This window comes from Halichoerus grypus, chromosome 5 (genome assembly GCF_964656455.1).
Source record: "Halichoerus grypus chromosome 5, mHalGry1.hap1.1, whole genome shotgun sequence".
NCBI classification, from domain to species: domain Eukaryota; kingdom Metazoa; phylum Chordata; class Mammalia; order Carnivora; family Phocidae; genus Halichoerus; species Halichoerus grypus.
The window spans coordinates 181,267,951-181,290,108 of record NC_135716.1 but is presented as its reverse complement, the minus strand read 5'-3'; the positions used below and the strand labels follow the sequence as shown (position 1 = coordinate 181,290,108).

At 39.8% G+C, this 22,158-nt stretch overlaps 1 protein-coding gene across 7 annotated transcripts in view; it reads right to left on the bottom strand.

Moving 5' to 3' along the window:
- The window catches only part of RERE (arginine-glutamic acid dipeptide repeats), a 415,927-nt gene that overhangs the window by 296,519 nt on the left and 97,250 nt on the right, over positions 1 to 22,158 (bottom strand). Inside the window, exon 1 of one of the 7 annotated variants that reach the window (XM_078073820.1) lies at positions 4,080 to 4,477. The exons of 5 other annotated variants lie outside the window; for them this stretch is intronic. The gene's annotated coding sequence lies outside the window, so the exon portion shown is untranslated. Of the gene's footprint in view, positions 1 to 4,079; positions 4,478 to 22,158 lie in introns of those variants that run through there. One more of the 7 variants, XM_078073821.1, reaches the window with a different exon arrangement.

Genomic DNA, 22,158 nt, shown 5'->3' with positions numbered 1-22,158 from the left:
ACGGGGTATTTAAACCTGCAAAGATTAAATAAGGCATGCAAAGACAGAAGGATACTAAGGAAATGAAGTTATGCATAATCCCATCAATCTAAAGATTAGCACTATTAACGTTTGGTCTATTTCTTTCTAACCTTTTTCCTTAGCCTCTGTGAGTACATGCAGGTGTGCATAGTTTGGAATCACAATGCATAAGCAGTTTGGCTTCTATGTTTTTTTCTACTGGGCTTTACATTAGGACTTTTTATATCATTATTATATTTCCTTTTATGGATGGGCATGAATCAACACTCCCCTTCTACTGTTTGGCACTTAAACTGACAAATCACAATCTTTAATTTCTTTACTGTTCCATTTTCCTTTTTTTCTTTCCCAGAAAAAGTCCCTTTTGCCTTCTCTACTCCACCTGTGAGCTAACATATCATCTACTTGTGTGAGACACATTTTATCAAGGAAAGAATGGTGGCTTTAAAGAATGATGTTAAACTTCCCATATTAAGCTTCTAAAACCCACTGGCATGCCCAGAAGTTGTATCTTTACACAGATCATCAGGCTACCTTTACTTTGTATTGTCTTCCTCCATTGGAATGTAAGTACTCTAAGGACAGGGACTTCATCCTTTTTTGTATCTTTAGCAATTAAAACAGTACCTAGAGCAGAATTAGTGCTTACTATATGAAATATTAGCTGTTAATACGTGCCAAGCACATTCCTAAGAATTTTCCACACCCCTGAGATAGACTGATCATTCTCCTCATGGTTACAAAGAGGCTAAGCAACATATTATAGGTCTTACAGTGAGTACACAGTGAAGCTAGGAACAGAACTCAGGTAGCCTAGCTATTAACCACCAAGCTGTACTTAATAAATTGATTAATTATACCAGCAGAGCTCCATATATAGCATTAAACACTGAATACGATTATGCTGACTTTTTCTAATGAAATGTCAACATTATTGGGTTTTTTTTCATTACAAATATATATCAACTATATCAAGGATTAAACAGATTTTAGAGGGCAACTCTATGACCCTAATCACCATTAATATTCAGATTCAAAATAATACGGTCTAAAAAAAAAAACTTACGAACTTTTGAAATAACTTGTTTAGATCTAGGATACTTACTTCCCTCTATTTTTTCTTTGATTCAGCAGTTGCTGTTGCCAATCTAAATGTTTTGATTTCTTTTAATTAGAAAAAACATTTTCTAGATAGGCTACACTGAAATTATATTTTCTAGAAAATGCTTTCTTTCCTCATTCCAGGTTATTTTGAGAAGGACCCATTTCTCCAAAGAGTTAAAAAATACTTCAACCTACGCCAGCCTCCTTTCCCCTATCCCAGCATTCCCCCCAACAGCACATCTTGTTCTTCTATCAGTAACTGGGGTTTTGAAAAAGGCTCTATATAAAAACAGATTTCAGTCCATTTTGTTTGTGGCTTTTACTCTTTTTAAAGAAATGCAGAGGACAGTCTTAGAAGCCTCTGGCAGTGACTATCTCCTCAAGACAGAGGCACATAATAAGGAGACCAGACTACAGAGAAAAATGTGTCATTCACATCGCAATCTATTTTATGACCCAAAAAGCCTGGCTTTGTCACAGTCCTATATTCAAATACTCAAAGCTACTCAATCTGAAATACCTACCAGTAACTTGGAGCCAAAAACCCATTTTAAAATTTAAAGGTGGCCACACATGTCCCTGAACAGACGTTTCTAAACCCTTCCATTAATCATCCAGTCCTTGGCCAAACTGCTGTTAAGTCAATGGCTTAGTCCCTTTGGTTACAGTGTAACGAGAGGTAAGAGACCGGGAGAAACAATTTAGCTGTGTTCTTTCTCTGCACTGAGCTTAACATTTACTTCTGTTTTACAAACTAATCCTAGAATAGCAAATAAAAACCAGGTTGGTTTGGGGCTTTTTTAATACTGGCTTCCTATGTCATTATAAAATGGATGGTTCAACTGGCTACTCAAGACTACACAATAGCAAGCAAAACCCTCTGACCTTGGAAAAGCATAGTAAATGTAATACCTACCAATAAATTACATGGTTTACCAATTTCCTCAAAACCAAAAATAAATCTCTAACAAGTAAACTATTTCATGAGTAAACAAAAGCTTGTCTTGTTCTATCATTTGCTTAAAAGCAAGCATAGTGGCAGTGGGAGAGGGATTAAGAAGCACAGCCAGACAAGTCCATAAAACCTCCAGTGTAAGATAAAACCACCCTGCAGGGGCAGCCAATGCATTCTAACCTAACAGCTGTACACAGTTGCACTAATTAAAATGAAAAGCTAGTCTGCATAACACACAGGCAATTCACTGAACCTTACTGACAGGGTGACGGGGTTCACCATCCCACCCTTCACCTCCCCCACAGGCAATATAAACAGTAAACTGGCACATAGTTGAAAATAACTGAATTTGGAATATATCTACATTCAAACATTTCAGAAATAATCACAACCATGCAGACTGAAACATATCCTATAGGAACACTAGCTATAAAAAACCATACACACACAAAGGAAGTGGTACAGCTACATTACGTCAGCTCTCGCCTCAATTCATAAATGCAAAACCACAAAAACAAGACAAAAATTTAATTGGCCTTTTCTGGAACCCTTCTTACAGTGAATGAATGTAGGTTAAGTCTTTAAATAAGTCACTGAACAGTACATTGATGCATCGCTTTCAACAGCCAGGGGAAGGAAAAGTGTAACCTTAGTCAATTCTATCACGCAAACAGATCAAATAACATTTCAAGCGCTGCCTGCCAAGCGCCAGGGCCTGCCAGAGTACAATGAGCACTCAAGTGCTCTGGACTGAAAACCACCTTTCACTGGTCCCAGAGATCTTTATAAAATAGTTTAAACACTACTAAATTACAGAGTTGGAAAAAACAAATACAAGCTCTAGCTGCTCCCACAGTATTGTGAAGTTGCTGTTAAGCCTCTAAAATGTCTGCCTTGTGTTATTTTAGTAGGCAATGTAAATATTCAGAAAGGCAAGTGCCCTTAAAGCTCAAATCTAACACATGCATAAAAATGTAGAGTTGGTTGTGCATCTGGAAATAATTGCCCACAGATCAACGGGCTTACAGGGGATATTGTTCCCATCTGTAAGGTCCCAAATCATGTCTACTTTACATGTGGAGCTCCTAGCCAAAATGAAGAAGGAGGAGGAAGAAAACCTCAATACATTAATTTTGGCACAGAATTTTAAGGACTTTATCAACTCTGTTCTCAACTTTTACTCAGTGTCTCAATCTTAAACCACACAGACACAATTTCAAAGGGAAAAATTAATCTCTGTTGACCCCCATGTTCATTCACATGACATTTTTTTTAATTTCCATATGGCTGAGAGGAGGCCTCCAGCCAAACAATGCCCCAAGGAGAGCAGCGGCACATGTGCCCCAGGAAAGCCTAAAAATTGAGAGTAAGACAAAATAACCCATTAAAGCAGTCTCAGCAAACAGAAAGTGGTCAGGCAGGTCTCCCCAGAGCTTCAAGGAAAGCCGCGTAAACAAGGGTAAGGGGCAGGGAAGCCAGCACCTCGAACCAAAACAATTTTAACAATTCAAATTTAAAGCCATCTTTTTCAAAACTATCTCTGCATTTTAGCTAGTCTGGCAAACCAACAGTTTTTTGGTCCCAGGAACAAATTATATTTGTCACTTAAGTAACTGAAATTTATAATCAAGTCCATCAAATTCATTATATTTTTAAACTTAAATTTACTCCACAGTAAGCAATGAAGTTTCTAATCAGTGACTACTGGATTACTTTGTTCATCTTCAATAACGCTTTCCTTTCAAAAAAGACAACATTCACAAACACACACACACAATCTTTTTCAAATAGTATTTTCTCTGCCCTGAAGGGTGTTTCTCAATTGATTTATTTAGTTGGAATTTCTAAAGTTTGGGCGACTGAAAAACTAGTAAGCCCAACAAAAATGCAATGGGACACAGTAAATACCGATTCCTGATTCCTGGAAAGCCATCACCATTCTTAATAGCGGAGTGGTTCATCTTTGCAGGGTCAGCTACAACACTCTCGGTACACCCACCTCCGAGAGCCCCTGTGCCCACACTTGTCCAACTTCCTGGCCCGCGAACCGCGTTCCCCTTGCAGCACGAGGCTCTGGCCACTTGCCTGCGGCCGGTCGCGGCAGGAGCTGAGCCCGCAGGCCTCGTCCTCCTCCGGCGCAGGGCCCCCCCGCAAACTCAGGCCCGCGGGCAGGGGCGGGGCGGGAAGGGGCTCAGGGCGTGAAATGCACTTGCTAAAACAAAAGGAGGCCCAGGCGGCCGCAGGGCAGCACAGCTCGGGCTCATGTCCCCCCAGCTCCGTGGCTCCGGGAGGTGGCGGCGCAGGGCCCCGCCCGCGGCTGGGAGATGCGGCCGCTGCTCGGGCTCGCACTCCTTCAGCACGGGCCGCCGGGCCAACACTGCCACATGCCTGTGACCCAGACGGGAGAGAAAGAGCAGCCACCCCACAGCGGCGGCGGCGGCAGCCGGAAAAACCCGGGCTGGAGCCCGGACGGCTCCGCGCGCACCGTTGCCTGCTGCCACCACAGCGGGGACGCGCGCGCGCGCGCACGCGCCACTGCAATTTTATCTCCTTCCTAGCTCGGCCAGCCGCTGCTCTCCCCAAGTCTCCCTCCCCTCCCGACAGCCGGAACTGGGAGGCTGCGTGATTGATGGCAGCTCTTAATAGCGTGGTCAGCTAGAAAATGCATCTGCAAGCAAGATATTAAAGAGGCAGCGCATCCCCGTGAGTGATCAGCAGTTCACACATCCTAGAGCTGCCTCTGCTTCTGCCAGGAATATTAATGCCAACCACCTCTGACGTCTAACAAATGCAGATGAAATAACCAACAATCATAGGCATGCAGAACATTTGTTTCAAAGATACAGAGAGAAAGAAGCATTGTTTGGTGTCAACATTTCTGACCCCAATTTTCCTTACAGTTTTTAGGAATTCTCTGTAAGTCATTTGTTTAAGGGTCTTCTCTCTCCGATCCTTTTTCCCCAAGAAAATAAAAGTCCCTCTGCTACATAAGGCATATCTTAAATTAGACTTGATTGAAATCCACCTAATAAGGAAGCAAAATAAAAGCAAATTTTTTGCCACGTGGCCTTAAATAAACACATAACCTACCCCAGACCCCCTCATTAATTCCACTGTTATGTGCATCTAAATAGAATTACCCACTGTTAATCTCAAATTCATTTCTTCCCCACCCCCAATCTGATAAACATACACCTTCCTGCTAAAATTTAATAACATTAAACTACATTTATACCATGTATTCCCTAGTCGTAACAGCCAAGATCATTTTGTCCCAATTAAATAAGACAGTGCATAGCAAATTTTTTTAAGATTTTATTTATTTGAGAGAGAATGAGAGACAGAGAGCACGCGAGGGAAGAGGGTCAGAGGGAGAAGCAGACCCCCCGCTGAGCAGGGAGCCCGATGTGGGACTCGATACTGGGACTCCAGGATCATGACCTGAGCCAAAGGCAGTCGCTTAACCAACTGAGCCACCCAGGCGCCCCATAGCAAATTTTAAAAACACATTCCTACAGCATATGAATTCAAAGTATTAAACTCACTCAGTGTCAACCCAAATTTGAAAGTTACAAGCTCAAAATTTAAATGATCTCTTTTGGTATCTTTACCAAACTTTGGTATCTTTACCAACTTGCCTTCCAGGCAAGTTTCATGGAACTCTGAAATCGCTTTATAAATGTTATTGGACTTTCCAAAGTCCAATAAAGTTGCTGAAATATTAGGTACCCCCTTACCAATAGTCAGAGATTTAGATAAAATGATAAGCCCCAAGTCTCTCAAAGGGGGCCTGAGTGGGGAGCACAGAGTAGAACCCAGGCAGGGGTCCTGCCCTGCTAGCACGGATAACCACGTGATAGCCCATTTGCTATCTAAACATCATTATGCTGATTTCTCTTAAAGAAAAATCAAGTTATTCTACAGGAGACAGAAATATCTATCTAAAACCACGAACACAGCACATGTACTGAGAGCAAGAGCTGATGAAACATAATGCCTTTGCCACCCTGAAAGGTGCCTGTGATCAATACAAATCAGAGGTGGTCTATAGCGCAAACGTAGCTCCTCTATAAGCTCCACTAAACACCACTCCTCATTGAGACCATCCTGAGAGGACCTGCAGCTTCAGAATCGGCTTCATAACCCAGTGGCTCTGAGATCACTCCATACATGTCATAGATGAAATCGACCCTAAAGCCTAGCTACAAAAGCCACTCCTATACTCAGACACACTCCAATTATCCAACCAGCTGTATCTAGATACATGGCAGAGCCTGATGAGGGTTTTGGTTATTTGGGTGGTTTTTGTTTTGTTTTTGTAGACCCTTTTAAAAACACTGGTTTACACTCTGTTGTAAAGGGCTGGTGAGAACAACCAAACTGCTCTATTCTGAATTCATGCTGTACCTAGTCTGTCAGGGATTCTAAATGCTTTGACAGCACTTTATGATACTTATATTCTTTTGTCCTAGTCCTGCATCCTCTCCCAGTCCCCCATCCTCGTTATGCCAGTCTTTCAAATTTCCAAGGTATCAGGATTTCTATCCACCACAAGCCATCACTGCTTCTTCCCACTGGAGCAGGAAATTCTCCCGGCTCCTCCTACCCCCCCCCCCCCACACACACACCACCACCCCACACACACAGTTTAAAGCCTACTCCTCCTTCAGATCTCAGGTCAAATATCACTTTGTCAGAGAAACTTACCTTGAGGCCCCGCTCTAGGTCAAGTTCCTCTGTTACAAGTTCCCAGAGAGCTGTGTTCCTTTCCTTAAGAGCACTTATCTCAGTTTGTAATTCATTGGTGTAATTTTCTGACTAATGTCCCTAGACCCCTTTAGACAGCAAGTTCCATTTGAGAAAGTTCTATATATTTGCTCATTATCAAATACTGGGTGTCAAGCATACAGATTTGTGGAATGAGTAAGTGAACAGAGAGCAACAACCCTGTTTTACTCATTTTGCATATTCTCTGCGCGGTTCTTGGCACAAAGAAGCCTCTCTCAAAAAAGTAGCATCTATGTAATAAATAGTATTTATTTTATTAACCTTTAAAAGTCTAGTAAAAGGAAGATTTTTATCGCTGCTCTATAAAGATATAAATAAATAATTATGCCCAGGGTAGTTCATTAAAAACCCTGAGACCCTAACTAGGTCCTATTTGCAAAGTTCACTTTTTTTTTTTTAATAGTTAATGAGGTACAGAAGCCATCATTAATTTATTCAAACCAAATTCTTCCTACTTACCTGGCATTTAAGCAAGGGGCAAACAGCAGTGGATAAACTGGATAGACTACTAAATCTTGTACACAGATAGCAATATAAACAGGATATAAAAATCTGAAAGCACATTGGTACATTAGTTTGTCTTCAACACTTCTCTGAATGCAAAAGTACTACCAAATTCTGCAGGGGAGGAGGATAATCCTCACCTCTCTTTCACGCTGAACTTTTTCATTTTTTTTCTCTCTAAAAGATCTCTATTTCTCTGACATGAAAGTCTTCATAAGAGCTCTTTTGACCTGAGGACTCCCAGTCCCTGGTGACAGACCATTCCAAAACCACCCTCCCCAACTCCTCAAACAAGAATTCATTTCAAACCCTATTAACCTTGAGCTCTCATCTGTAGATGAGAAATGGGAGTTTTTACAATAAGTACAATTTCTCACAAGTTCTGCACTTGAGCACAGGAAAAAATAAAAGAATGTGTGAGATGAATTAAAAATATTAGATATACCCCACCCTCAGCTCCAAATTAATCCTCATTGTTATTTTCAGCATTTCACGTGTCCCTCCTTGGTCCCACAGGATCTCACCCTGGCCTGTCTCTTTCTGTTTCCTTTTGTCCTGAGTTTCATTCCACACAAATTCCAGCTCCAGGTTTTAGAACACCCTACATTTATCAAAACAACCCTGTCAAGTTGAGTACCATTAACAGATAATGAGAGGAGACAACAGATGTGGGTAGAAGCAAAGCACTCCATATTCTACAGGCCTCAGCATGCAGCCCAGTAAGCTGACATCAACTTTACCCTAACAGTTATAATTAAATACAAAGTCTAGTTAAACTAACATTAAAGCTATGACCGGAAACAGTACACAGGGGAAATGTAAAGTATAACCTTAGCAGCAGTTGAACAGGGCCCACACTATTCCTGACCCTTAACCTCCAACAACTACACTGCATTTACTGTCTATGCCACTCTGTTTCTCTCACAGCAAGGAAGACTCTTGGCCAGATCTTCTAAAGACGGTGGCTTTGGACTACTCCCCAAGATGACCAAAGGGGGACAGAGACTGCATTTTTTTTTACATGGAAGTTTAAAGGTAATGCTCATCTAACAATAACTAGTGAGGTCTGTCTAGATTCTATCAAGTTGAGACAATCAACATGCTCTTCTACAGCATTATCTAGTAAAATCATTCAGATCAAGTAACCTAGCTCATCCCCCCCAGTATCAAAATGTGGAAAAAAAAAAAATACCAAAGTTAATCAAGCAAACAGTGACAGACTCAAGGGTTGTGTTAGTACTGGTCAGCTGTGTTTGCAGAGTGTCCTAGGACAGGTAGGTCTGTATTACTGTGCAGAATATAGTTACAATTTTAAGCAAACTTTCTCCTTCTTTCCATTTTCCAACTCACAAAATGTCACCACATAACAAAACCTCTGGGGTTTTCAAAAGAAAAAAAAAAAGAAAAGAAACATAGTTCTTTTTGAAGCTCTTTTGAATTTTTTTAAATTATTAGAATTTTTAAAAAATTTTTAAATTATTATCAGAAAATCCGAACAAGTCCATTCAACAAGTTTAAGTATAGCTAGCTCTCCAGGCTCTCTTTTAGTACATACGTATAGAAACATACTCAAATACTTAAGAACATATATATTCATTTGTCTGGGGGTTCATTCTGTTTATTTTTATTTCATGAAAATGTAATCTACCATCCATGCTATATAGCAACTTGCTTCTCTCTTTACAGCAGACCATTAACATCTGATTCCTTTTTGTAGTGGCACAGAATTCTACACTGTGGGAAAACCATAATAAACAAGTCCCAAACTGCTACAACAAACTTCTATGTGCATCTTCGTGCATATATGTGAGTACTTCTATACTGAAGGAATCTGTAGTTCAATAAATATGCATTTTAGTCAAAGAGACTGAACCAACCTGCCCTCCAAAACACTGGATCAATTTATCCGCTTTCCAACAGTAGGCTGTTTCCACACTGGCATTCTGGTAGTTTGAGTCTGACATTATGCACTCTCCTGGGTCTCCTATCTTTCTCTATCCATTCTCTAGTCCCTTCCATGACTCTTCCTAACTATGACTCCCCCTAACTATAGGTAGTTAATGTCTAGCCTCTTCTTAATCACACTCCAATATCTCTCATGAATGAGAAGATTTACTCTCAAGTTACTTTTGTGTCACTGATTGAAAATCTTTATTTTTCTAGCCCTGAGCTTGCTTCTTAGCAACAGATCCACATTTTCAAATGCCCTCTGGGTTCCACCACAACAGTATTCCACACACACTTTCAAATCACACTAAACCAAATCAAAATGTTCTTTCGCACAAGTCCTGGTTTCCCCAACACAGTCCCAGGTACTCTTATTGCCCTGGTTAAATATTAATAGTATGCCCTTTCTTTTCAAAAGGAAATTATGATTTATATTCTGAAACGTATGCAAAATCAGAATTAGCACATCAAACATAAAATACTTCTCAGTTTTTAGCACTACTGAATGACCTACTATTTTAATAATAGGTAAATATTGGGGCACCTCGCTGGCTCAGTCGGTGGAGCACACAACTCTTGATTTCAGGGTTGTAGGTTCAAGCCCCACATTGGGTGTACAGATTGCTTTAAGAATAAAATCTTAAAAAAAAAAATGCAACAATAAAAAAATAATAAGAATAAGTAACTATCGGGACACCTGGGTGGCTCAGATGGTTAAGCGTCTGCCTTCGGCTCAGGTCATGATTCCGGGGTCCTGGGGTCGAGCCCCACGTCTGGCTCCTGGCTCAGCGGGGAGCCTGCTTCTCCCTCTGCCTCTCCCTCTGTTCATGCTCTCTCTCTCTGTATCTCTCTGTCTCAAATGAATAAATAAAATCTTTAAAAAAAAAAGAATAGGTAACTATCATCTAATTCACAGTTTGCAAATCTTATGCAAATCAAGGTCAGATGTTTACCAATATGAATTTTTAAAATAACTCTCCTACCCAATTACCTATCCATTCATTTATCATATCACTTTCCATTCAGCCAACATATCACGATCAACTCACATAGTTTCTTTGTAGGTAAAAGTGCTGAAAAACAGATATATAAAAACTTACGTCAATAAAGTTGGTGATAGGGCACCTGGGTGGCTGAGTCGTTAAGCATCTGCCTTTGGCTCAGGTCATGATCCCAGGGTCCTGGGATTGAGCCCCGCATCGGGCTCCCTGCTCAGCAGGAAGCCTGCTTCTCCCTCTCCCACTCCCCCTGCTTGTGTTCCCTCTCTCGCTGTGTCTCTCTCTGTCAAATAAATAAATAAAATCTTTCAAAAAAAAATTTTTTTAAATAAAGTTGGTGATGATGATTTTTTAAAAATAAAGTTGGTCTTTTCCACAGAAAAAGGCACAGAGAACCAGGATCATGTTGCAATAATTAGGCATATATTCCAAATTATCAGGAAAAGGGAGCTCTTATGTCCCTCAATGCCAAAGTCTTAATATTTACTAAACTTCTGTATTTAAGAATAAAACTTGATGAGTTAATTTCAACCTAGATACTGCTGGAATCTATCTACATAATATGCTCTTGAAAAATAACTAGAAATAACATCAGATTCTAAAAATCAAGGAGACTAACCTTTAGTAAAACCATAAAGAGCACATTCTCCAAAATTAAATTTGTAAGGACAATGTTAAGGTTGGATGTTAATACAACTTTTCTTTTTGCTTTATACTTCCTTTTTTTTTTTTTTTTAAAGACTTTATTTGAGAGAGAGCATGAGAAAGAAAGAGAGAGAGAGAGCACAAGCAGGGTGAAGGGGAAAGGGAGAAGCAGACTCCCCGCTGAGCAGGGATCCTGATGCAGGGCTCGATCCCAGGACACCAGGATCATGACTTGAGCCAAAGGCAGACACTTAAACCGACTAAGCCACCCAGGTGCCCCTGTTTTACACTTCCTAACAGAGCCTCAAACAAATATTTCAGTGGCTAATTGCTAATGAACATTTAAAGGGTTACTTCATGAAGTATAGAAATTATCAACATTTTAAAATATGTTCTTGTAGGGCAGAGAGGACACAGCTTGCAGCACCAAGTCCCATTTTTATAAGAACAGAGAGCAGAAGCACTAACTCCAGGGTGGACTTAGAGCAAACTCTTCCAACACAGTAAGTCAATCGAAGTGTGTAGCCCTCTAAAGGATGAAGGATGTGAAATAAGCCTTAAAGCAACTTGAAAGAGAGACAGACCTCTAAGATAGTGTATGTTTAAAAAACTTAAAGACATTTTCATCTCTATTTTAAAATGCACTAGTGATCTGAGATTGTATAGATGAAATCATAATGTTCCATTAAAGCAATACTTTGAAAGGGCAAAAATACAGTTAGGAAGAGAGATTTCTCATTTGAAAAAGTATCACTGATTTAAAATAGGTAACTATTGGGGCACCTGGCTGGCGAGTTTTGGGGAAGAAATTAGCTCAAGGACTCATGACCTTGACAGGGGATTTAGAAAATCAGTGGGACTATCCAAGCAAGTTTATTGAAAGTAATCTTAAGAAAACTAAAAACACCAACTGGAATCATTATACCAAGAATTCAAAATACCAACCAGACAGACATTTATAAAACTAAAATAATGATTACAAATCCAAAACACAGCTTTGCCCCTCTTTAAAAAAAAAAAAAATTCTAATGTGTGTTGTCTCTGGTAACAACTCCAACGCCTCCAATAAACTAAACTCCTTTAAAATAAAATCACAATCTATTTCCAGAAAAAATATGAACTTAAATGTTTCAAAACATTAAGTGAGTACCATTTCCCAGGTTCCTTATCACAGGTAGTGTTAACAATCCAGTACTTTTCTGCTTAAAAACCAATCACTTCTCTCTAGAAAATGTCAGAAGACTCTAGTTCAAAATATCCACTCAAACATGCGATACATTGGCTAAAACAAAAATCAAAAGCCAGAGTCTCAAGAATGTTTGACCTAAACAACACAGGGTGGTTTCTCTTCTTTTCTTTTGAAGGAAGGAGGGGGTTAGAGGTGAGAGAGATTATTGTGAAGACAAATTCTGAACACCCATTCAAGTTTAATTTTAACTGACTTAAAAAAGCAAATATTTGGACTACAGGAAACACAACTTAGTACAAAGGAAGACATGGGCTAACTTTTAACATTTACATCATTTGAATAATTCTAACAATAAAACCTAAACACGGATCATCCCCTCCAATCTGCAGAGCAAGCTAACTAACTATACAATAAAAAATATGAGAGCCCTATCAGGCCCTGGTATATTTAAACAATTACAATGTAAAGCATGTTCTTTCTCACAAGTGAAAGGAAATGACTGCCAAATGCCTCTTTTACAATCTCTCCAGAATAGGGCAGATCCTTTTAATGTGAGATTTTCCTGACATTCCAATTGTAGCAGACCTTGAACAAACAGAAACGCATTAAAAGCTGACCTGGTTCTATTATCTTTTATTGAAAACCTAACAAAGATCAGACATGAGTCCACTGCTATTTACATTTTTTGGTGCATTAATCACTTTTATACTCAAGGGCTTTAGAAAAATTCAATAGATTTTTTTTTTTTTTTTTTTAATGACAATAACCACAGGATGTAACCATAGCTGTATTGGTCTTTTCGCAGGAAGGTCAGAAAAGCTTTAAAAACAGGAAGTCTGTGCTATAAGGTTGAAAAATGTTTGTTTTAAGAGTCTAAGGCTTTATGGTTGCAGTTTGCAGTCAGGTGTCATGGAGGACTAGAGTTTATTCTTTCTAGCCAAGGATTAATGCCCCTGGGGAAAAGGCCGAAAAGGTGCCTAAACAACTAGAAAACCACATTATCCTAAAATAAGACTTGTTATGAAATCTGAACTATAAATCTTCCTAGCTATCCTTCAACATTAAAGAGGAGCTAATTTAGTGAGTGTAGTAGGAGAAACAGTTTATCTCTTGTGATAATTTATAAAGGCTGAAAAAAACCATAGTAACCAGTGCTAAAACAGCCACATAGAAACAATCAGCATCTGGATTAAGACTGATACTTGCTATTTTATACGTTTTCTATTGATCACCTCATTCATTACCATTACACTACATTAAAAAGAAATCAAATATAATAATGACAATCTTCCTTGAATGCAAATTTTGCAAAGAAACCAAACCAATGCAGATTAATTTAAAAAGCATTTTTATTCCCAACAAAATAACTGATTTCTGCTTTTAAAAAAGGACGTAATTTGGGCCCCTGGATGGCGCAGTCGGTTAAGCATCTGGTTCTTGATTGCAACTCAGGTCATGATCTCAGCGTCCTGGGATAGAGCCCAGCGATGGGCTCTGCACTCAGTGGGGAGTTTGCTTGAGATTCTCTCTCCCTCTGCCCCTCCCCCCACTCACATGCGCTCTCTCCCTCTCTCTCTTAAAAAAAAAAAAAGACGTAATTTTTTTAAAATTCTACTAGAGTGCAAAAGAAATTCATAATATATCCAACATGAAAGATACATTATTTCAAAAACTCCAGTTTCATGATTCTATTCTTTATTTAGCCTTTGTTTAAACAGGCAACCAAAAACAAATGCTTTGTCATTTGTGGACTCCAATTTAAATTTAAGGCAAAAAATCCAAATATTATAATATGTATCTTATCGATTTAAAATCCATTGGGATTCTATTTTCTCTTAAAAGATTTTATTTATTCTGGGGCGCCTGGGTGGCTCAGTCGTTAAGCGTCTGCCTTCAGCTCAGGTCATGATCCCAGGGTCCTGGTATTGAGCCCCACATCGGGCTCCCTGCTCGGCGGGAAGCCTGCTTCTCCCTCTCCCACTCCCCTTGCTTGTGTTCCCTCTCTGGCTGTCTCTCTCTGTGTCAAATAAATTTAAAAAAAAAAAAAGACTTTATTTATTCATTTAAAAGAGAGACAGAGAGAGCACACGCAGGGGAAGAGGCAGAGGGAAAGGGAGAAGCAGACTCCCTGCTGAGCTGGGAGCCTGACATGGGGCTTGATCACAAGACCTGGAGATCATGACCTGAGCCTACGGCAGACGCTTAACCATCTGAGCCACCCAGGCGCCCCTCCATTTGATTCTAAAGTGCACTCCTTGGAAAATCATAATATCAAGATGATGTGCTTTAAAATATGAATACAGGGACGCCTGGGTGGCTTAGTAGGTTAAGCGTCTGCCTCTGGCTCAAGTCATGAACCCAGCGTCCTGGGATCAAGTCCCACATTAGGCTCTTTGTTCAGCAGGGAGCCTGCTTCTCCCTCTGCCTGCCATTCCCCCCTGTCTGTGCTCTTTCTCTCTGTATCTCTCTCTCACAAATAAATAAAATCTTTAAAATAAAATAAAATATGAACACAAAGGGCTATTACCACAAAAATCTGCCATTTACCCCAATGTGTGTGTCAAGAAGAAAAACAAGGTGGTTTTCCATTTGATGTTCATAGTTACCTTAAAATTTTTTAATGTTTACCTCCACAATATTCCTATAGGGGTTTGCACTACCTTCATTTAACATATGGGAGTAAAATAACATTCCCTATGTACCCTACTTATCTTTTAAAAGGCATCACCCTAACAAAACCTAACCCTAAAAGGGTCCTACTGGTTTTCACTTTAGTGTACACTGCATAATGGTCAGGCTCCTTTCCTGGAAACTGGAAGACAATAAAATAATGCCTTTAAAATGTTAAGGAAAACTACTATCTAACCAAATATTCCAAAACCAGCCAAACTACTAATCAGGTATGAGTATAAAATAAAGACATTTAAGACATTCACAGCCTCAAAACATTTACTCTCCATGCACAGTCTTTTAGGAAATTACACCACAAATGGAGAGAACCGAACAAAAATTTGTGAAAAATTATCTCTAAGGAGATGCTCAGAATGACACGAAAGGGAAGACCCCTTCCAATAACTAGATGGCAGGTCTAAACATGAAATCAAGACAAAAGTTTCCAGAATGGATACCACCAAAAATGCTTTATAGCGTCCTTAACATTTTCCATTACATTGAAAGGCGTTTTATTTACTTCTGTTGGAAAATGAGAGGCTAATTTAGAGATAGGAACACATAAAACTAGACAAAGAAATAAACATGAGACAGAGAAAGAATTAACTCCAGGAAAGAAACTAAAGAAGTCTTATACAAGAAAAGGAATTAAATCATAGCACCATAGGTGCTTAAGCTCTAACAGTCTATGCTCTGGCATAATAATAGAAAGATTTGATATTGATTTAATCACAAACTGTGATACAACTACATTGGGAAGATAGAAGAAAAAGTAGGTGATATAAAAAAGCTAAATCCTTATCTCCCATCAGGCGAAGTCAGCAAATAATGTCTAAAATAGAAAAAAACATAGGTCAGTTCTTTATCAATATTAAGGCAACAAAAGAAATGGTTTAAAAAGTTAAAACAGGGGCGCCTGACTGGCTCAGTCAGAAGGGCATGCGACTCTTAATCTTGGGGTTGTGAGTTCAAGCCCCATGTTAGGTGTAGAGATTACCTAAATAAATAAAAACTTAAAAAAAAAACCACACAACTTAAAACTGGTTGTCTCTGGGGAATGGGACCCAAGAATGGAAGGGACAAAAAAGAAAATTATTTTAAAATAAATAAATAAATCTTGCAACACATTTTATTCTTTTTCTTTTTAAGGTTTTTCTTTATTTATTTGAGAGAGAGAGAGAGAGAGAGAGAGCATGAGTGGGAGGTGGGGAAGGGAGGGTCCAAGGCAGAAGGACAAGCAGACTCCCTGCTGACCATGGAGCCCAACACGGGGTTGGATCCCAGGACCCTGAGATCATGATCTGAGCCAAAGTCAGACACTTAACGGACTGAGCCACCCAGGCACCCCACAACATGTTTGATTCTTTAAGTCCACGTATATATATTACCTAGATAAAGTAAATATTAACAATATTGCTGAAAGAACTTAACTACTTCTTTTGAGAAAAATCACTTAGCGTTTTATGGTGTGCTTTGATTACCTGGTAAACTGAGCTGTAAATTTCAGAACTTCAAATTAAAAAAAAAGAAAAAAAACCTAACCAAAGGAACAGTCAATCATTTTAAGACAAAGGCACCAGAGCTGAAATCTCTTTTTCTTCAGAGAAAGTTATACTACATTTTGCCACCTGCTGGCAAGACTCTTGAAATTTAGCCACTCCATAATAATAATCTCAAATTTTAAGGAAAAAGGAGGGGGGAACCAATCACAAGAAATTTAAAAATAAATGACAGAACAACCAAATTCAATCACAATAACTTTAGTATTCATAAATGAGAAACGTTATCACTAACTAAATAGCTTTTTTTAAATGCTATAAAAGCAAAAGTACAGATATATTATCCAGCTTCAAAGAACTGAACATGATTACCTAAACAATGTTTAGCATTTTATCCATTTGTTTATCCAAGGTTATATTCCATAATCAGCAAAATGCTTTTTAAAGAAGAGAATATGATGGATCAAACAAAAGGGAATCGAGGGCGTTCCAAATACCAGTTAGAGGTTCCAAATACCAGCTAGAGGTTCCAAACACCAGTTGGAGGCCGAATCACAAGCTTATCGTTAGGCTAACAATGGCAGTTTTCAGTGTCTCCCAAAGGCCATGCCTGGTCTCTGATTGAGAATACATGCTGCTGAATTTTAATGCCATTGTTTTGTCAACAGAGTGCTTGCATGCACTTCACAGGTTCATTAATAATCCTCTATAAGAAGACCTAAATTAAAGTTTGGCAAGCAGTTTCTCATGAAACAAAATTTGCTTCTGGTTTGTTAGAACTAAATGTGCCAAGTGGCAAATTAAGATGTGGGAACACACTTTTAAAGGTTATGCTTTGAAAGTATTCAATGACTGAAACAGGGGTATCATTAGGCAGCAGCAAAACAAATACTAGGATACCTATTTCATTTACAATCTGTTAGGTTTCAGATGGATAATTTTAGGATAACCACCAAGAACTATTAGGTTAAATTTTGAAGAAGACAGACATACACTCCCTAGATCTCCATTAGAGAACTGGAAGGAAACCAGAATGGACCCCACTTCCAGCATTAAAAGTAACAGAAAAAGAGTCTAGTAATTCCCAGAGAACCTGCCATTGTGCCGACTATATTGGGTGTGTTTAGTGTCCGTGGGAATGCTGACATGTGCACTGCAAGTGGTGACTGAAGAGTCAATTAAGTGGTGGGAAAGGGCTTACAGCAAAAATTCAAACTAAAAATAATCCATTTACAGGAGAGCAGTACAAGAAAAGCTGGCTAAACTATAATCCAAGTCTGTATTCCCAGCTTCAGTAGTAAACACAGTTGTTAAGAGTGGCTGACACACAAGACCGTAAGTGCATGTAATTTCAAGTTAAAAACATCTGTTTCACCAATGGTATCCTTGTTATAGCCTCCATTTCTTTGCTCAGAGAGAGTGTGAGAGTAAGAAAAAGAGCAGGTGTGACACATGAAAGACAGAGAACAGTCAACCGACCTTAGGGAACACTGGACCTTTCAAGGAATTCCTAAAATTATAAATTCTAAAGCTGTTAGACTTCTAGAACTTTATAAATTTTCTTAAGAAGTAAGGTCAAGATGAGAATGTAGTCTCTCCCCCCGCTGTGTTTAGTCCCCACTAGCTGAGGCAAGTATGCCTGGTTCCACTCTGAAGAGTGTCAAAATTCAGAAAAATCAAGCAAACCAGACAGGCAAAGGCAGAAATGTCTTACAGTTCATGAGGAAAAAAGCAATGGTGCAAACCAATGATCTCTGGCCTCTAACAAAGCACTAGTCACTGAAATTTTTTTCAGTTCTGGGGATAAAACTGTTTCATTTCACCAATGGGGAAGTTTGGGTCTATGCATTTTTCCAGGTAATTTTATGTGGTGAGTGATGCAGTCCTCACCTGGTGCTCTAAGAGCAGGCAGCACCAGTTCCTCCCCAGCCCCCTGGCCCCCTAGCTTCTCCTAGGGGAGAAATGTCTTTGGGCAATTTACCCTAGTAGACAAGGGCACCAGCTCTGAAGTCAGATGGCCAGGTTGCCCCTGTTCCAGATTTATTAACAGCGTAACCTTGGGAAGCCTCCATATGCTCCTCTGTAAAATGTGATTCGTAACAGTACCTAATACCTAAGGTGATCACCGTGATGAGATGAAACAACTTGAAGTCAAGCCCTACACGGGGCGCTGGGCCTACAGGGAATGCTGGGATTATGAGCATTGTGATCATGGACTCTATCTTGACTCACTGTAAGAAACTGGTTAAAACAGCCTGGGCCTAAACCACCCTATCCATCAGGTTAACAATTCATTATCTGTTTACAAAGCACATTACTGGGCAGTGTGTCAACATTTTGCTTTTCATTCTTATTACCACCACCACTACACTATTTATGCGAACAGAGGAGGACGATGTCCGAACAGATGCTCAGCTGGGTCGGGCAAGCAGAATATCTTTCACAACAGGCAGGGGCTTCCCTTGCCTCCTCCCTCCCCTGCACTACTCATCTGCACAGAAAAGAGTGCAGTGGAGACACACAGTGGCCACGGATGTCAAAATACTATAGTCCAAGCATTCTGGCCATAGATTTTGAAAAGTGATCCATCATTAAAAGACCATTTTTGTTCTCAATTTATGTCCTTAAGTATTATTAAATATCCAAAGAGGCCCAAGGTGTATTAGAGACAAAAGGAATGGGGAGGGAGGATAGATTATTTCCAATAGGCACCCCACTACATGTTTATCAAAAAGCAAAATAAACTTACTAAAAAACAATTTATATGACATAAACATAGAACAAAAATGATGGAAATATGCTGCTTAATTCAAATTAGACGAAAGACATGTCTATCAAAGAAACGGTTTCTACAGAATCACAAGCACTATATTAAATAAGTTTCTTCATTTCAATTTTCTCTGGACTAGTAAAAGTAGGCCTATCTACAGTTAGTAGAATAAAAACATTTTTCAAAACACTTGAAATAACCTATTTAAATGCTTACTGTTAATTTTTTTTGCAGGAAACACATTTAATTAGCCAAATAATAAGAGTTTCTTTTTTCTAAGATTTTACTTATTTGTCAGAGAGACAGAGAGCACGTGCAGAAGCAGAGGGAGAAGCAAGCAGAGGGAGAAGCAAGCTCCCTGCTGAGCAAGGAACCCGATGCGGGACTCAGTCCCAGGACCCTGGGACCATGACCCCAGCTGAAGGCAGACGCCCAACCGACTGAGCCACCCAGGCATCCCAAGAGTTGTTTTTCTTCTTAATCAGATCATTTTATTTCCAGTAAGCAATCTCCACCCCTACAAATTTTCATATAGAGATGCTGCTCTTTTTTTCTATTTATAGTACTAGGTACATAGTGTAAATACTCACAGATTGATCAGTTGGTTGAAGATCAGTCTTGCTGAGGCATGGAAAGTAGGGGGTGGAACAGGAAGAAGGGAACTAGGGACTGGTGAATGTGCACGGAAAAGCACTTTCTTCTCTGGTTAATAGCTTGCCCAGAGGAAAAAAAAATGCATTTGAAAATTTCCAAAAGATCTTTCTCCAAGAGCAGACTATTAGTAATCTACTTCTTTGAAAGCAAATAAAAAATAAAACAGTTAATTAATCTTGGTTTTATAAATCTTCCTCATTTCAAAGTCCATCCTACATATATGCTAGATAAACAAGTTCCAAGTTTACGCAGGTTTCTACAAGTTTAAGCTTTTTCATTTAGACTCATTCCTTTCAGATACATTGATTTTGAAGTGCCTCCACAACCAGAGTGTTCATGGCACTCTTCTCAATGCCACCTCTCTACCCTCCCACATAATTCTACTGCCGCAATTCTCCCAGATTTAAAATTATTTTCTTATATGTTGGTCTCACTGTTACATGGAGCTACTCCAGGGCAGAAAGCATGTTTCATTCATTTTTGTATTTCCAGTTTCCTAAATAATTTTTCAGTCATTAAAAGAAGCCTACTGAGCCTACTATGTGTCAGATGCTATATTCATTCAACCAAAATGTACTGAACAGACACATTCTAATAAACATTTGGAACACATCTGTGAACAAAGTGGCCTTATGGATCTTACATTCTGCATGAGGAAACAGATAATAACCAACAGATATGACATACATTATAAAGTATATCCAAAGGCAGTAAGCGCTAAGGAAAAATAAAAAGTAGATCAAGATAAGGAGGCTTAAGAGTGTGCCAGGAGGGGGCGCCTGGGTGGCTTAGTCACTAAGCGTCTGTCTTTGGCTCAGGTCATGACCCCAGGATCCTGGGATGGAGCCCCATATCGGGCTCCCTGCTTGGTAGGAAGCCTGCTTCTCTCCCTCTTCCTCTGCCACTCCCCATGCTTGTGCTTGTTCTCTCTCTCGTTCTCTGTCAAATAAATAAATGAAATCTTAAAAAAAAAAAAGAGAGAGAGCATGCCAGGGGTAGGGCACCAGCTACAGTATTAAAATGGGTGGTCAAGGGCGCCTGGGTGGCTCAGACGGTTAAGCGTCTGCCTTCGGCTCAGGTCATGATCCCGGGGTCCTGGGATCGAGCCCCACATCGGGCTCCCTGCTGAGCAGGGAGCCTGCTTCTTCCCCCTCTCCCTCTGCCTGCTGCTTCCCCTGCTTGCACACACTCTCTGTCACAAAAAATAAAATAAAGTAAAACAAAACAAAATAAAATAAAAATAAAACAGGTGGTCAAGGTAAGGACTCATGGAGAAATGACATTTGAGCAAACCCCTTAATGAGGTGAGGAAGTTAGCCAAGAGCATAAAGTGGATCTCTAGAGAAGGGCATTCCAGGCAGAGGGAGGCACCAGAGGAAAGGCTAGTAGTTCAGCAGTCTTTCAGGAACAGCAGGAAAAGGCCCGAGGAACTGGAATGGGAGGGGTGGGAGACACTAGTAATCAGGTCAGAGAGGGCCTCACAGGCCATTATAAGGGGTATTCTTATAATTGGAGAACTCCAAGAACAAGCAAGCAGCACATATCGTGAAATAGTATATTTGTACATGAAAAATATCCAGGCACTACTAAAAATTTCAAACAGTAGTTTTAGTGTTTCTCTTGCACCCCAATGGATCATCCTGCATATCTTGTTCTTTGGAAAAGAAACACCCCTTTTTTTTTTTAAGATTTTATGTATTTATTTATTTAGAGTGAGAGTGGGGAGAAGGGACAGAGGGAGAGAGAGAGAATCTCAAGCAGGCTCCATGCTCAGCTCGCAGCCCGACATGGGGCTCAATCCCAGGACCCCGAGATCATGACCTGAGCCAAAACCAAGAGTTGGGCACTTAACCGACTAAGCCACCCAGGTGCCCCAGAAACACCCATCTTTGAAGCTCACTGCCCTATGCGGTCACAGCTGGGATGGTTATCACTGTATTCTCACAACAGCTGGGAGCGGTGCAGAGGGCGTGCATCCCTAAGCCCCTCAGCACAGCCGGGGACTTTCTCTGCAGCCCTTACAGAAGATCCTTGGTATTGGGAGGGCTGAACCAGAAGGGGGTTTGGTTTTTGTTTCTCCCCACTGAGGAGTTTCTTAAAACCCATTCTGGTAGGAAAGAGGTACCTGACCTGGGCCAATTGGATTTGGTGACTTGGTCCCATATCTGCTTTCTCTCTGCTGGAAGAACCACTGGCCTCTATTAAAATTTTAATTATATTCTGGCAAATATGTTGTCCTTTCTGACTGCTTAAACATATGAAATTGGTCTCTCAGTGCTAGTTAATATCAAAACTCAAAACTAAATCATCTTATTGATGTAAAACTCTCATCTCTGTCTTAACAGCCATACGTGGAACTGGATAGTCACCTACTACTAATGCTCATAAATAGCTCTGTTTCTCACGTTGAGTAA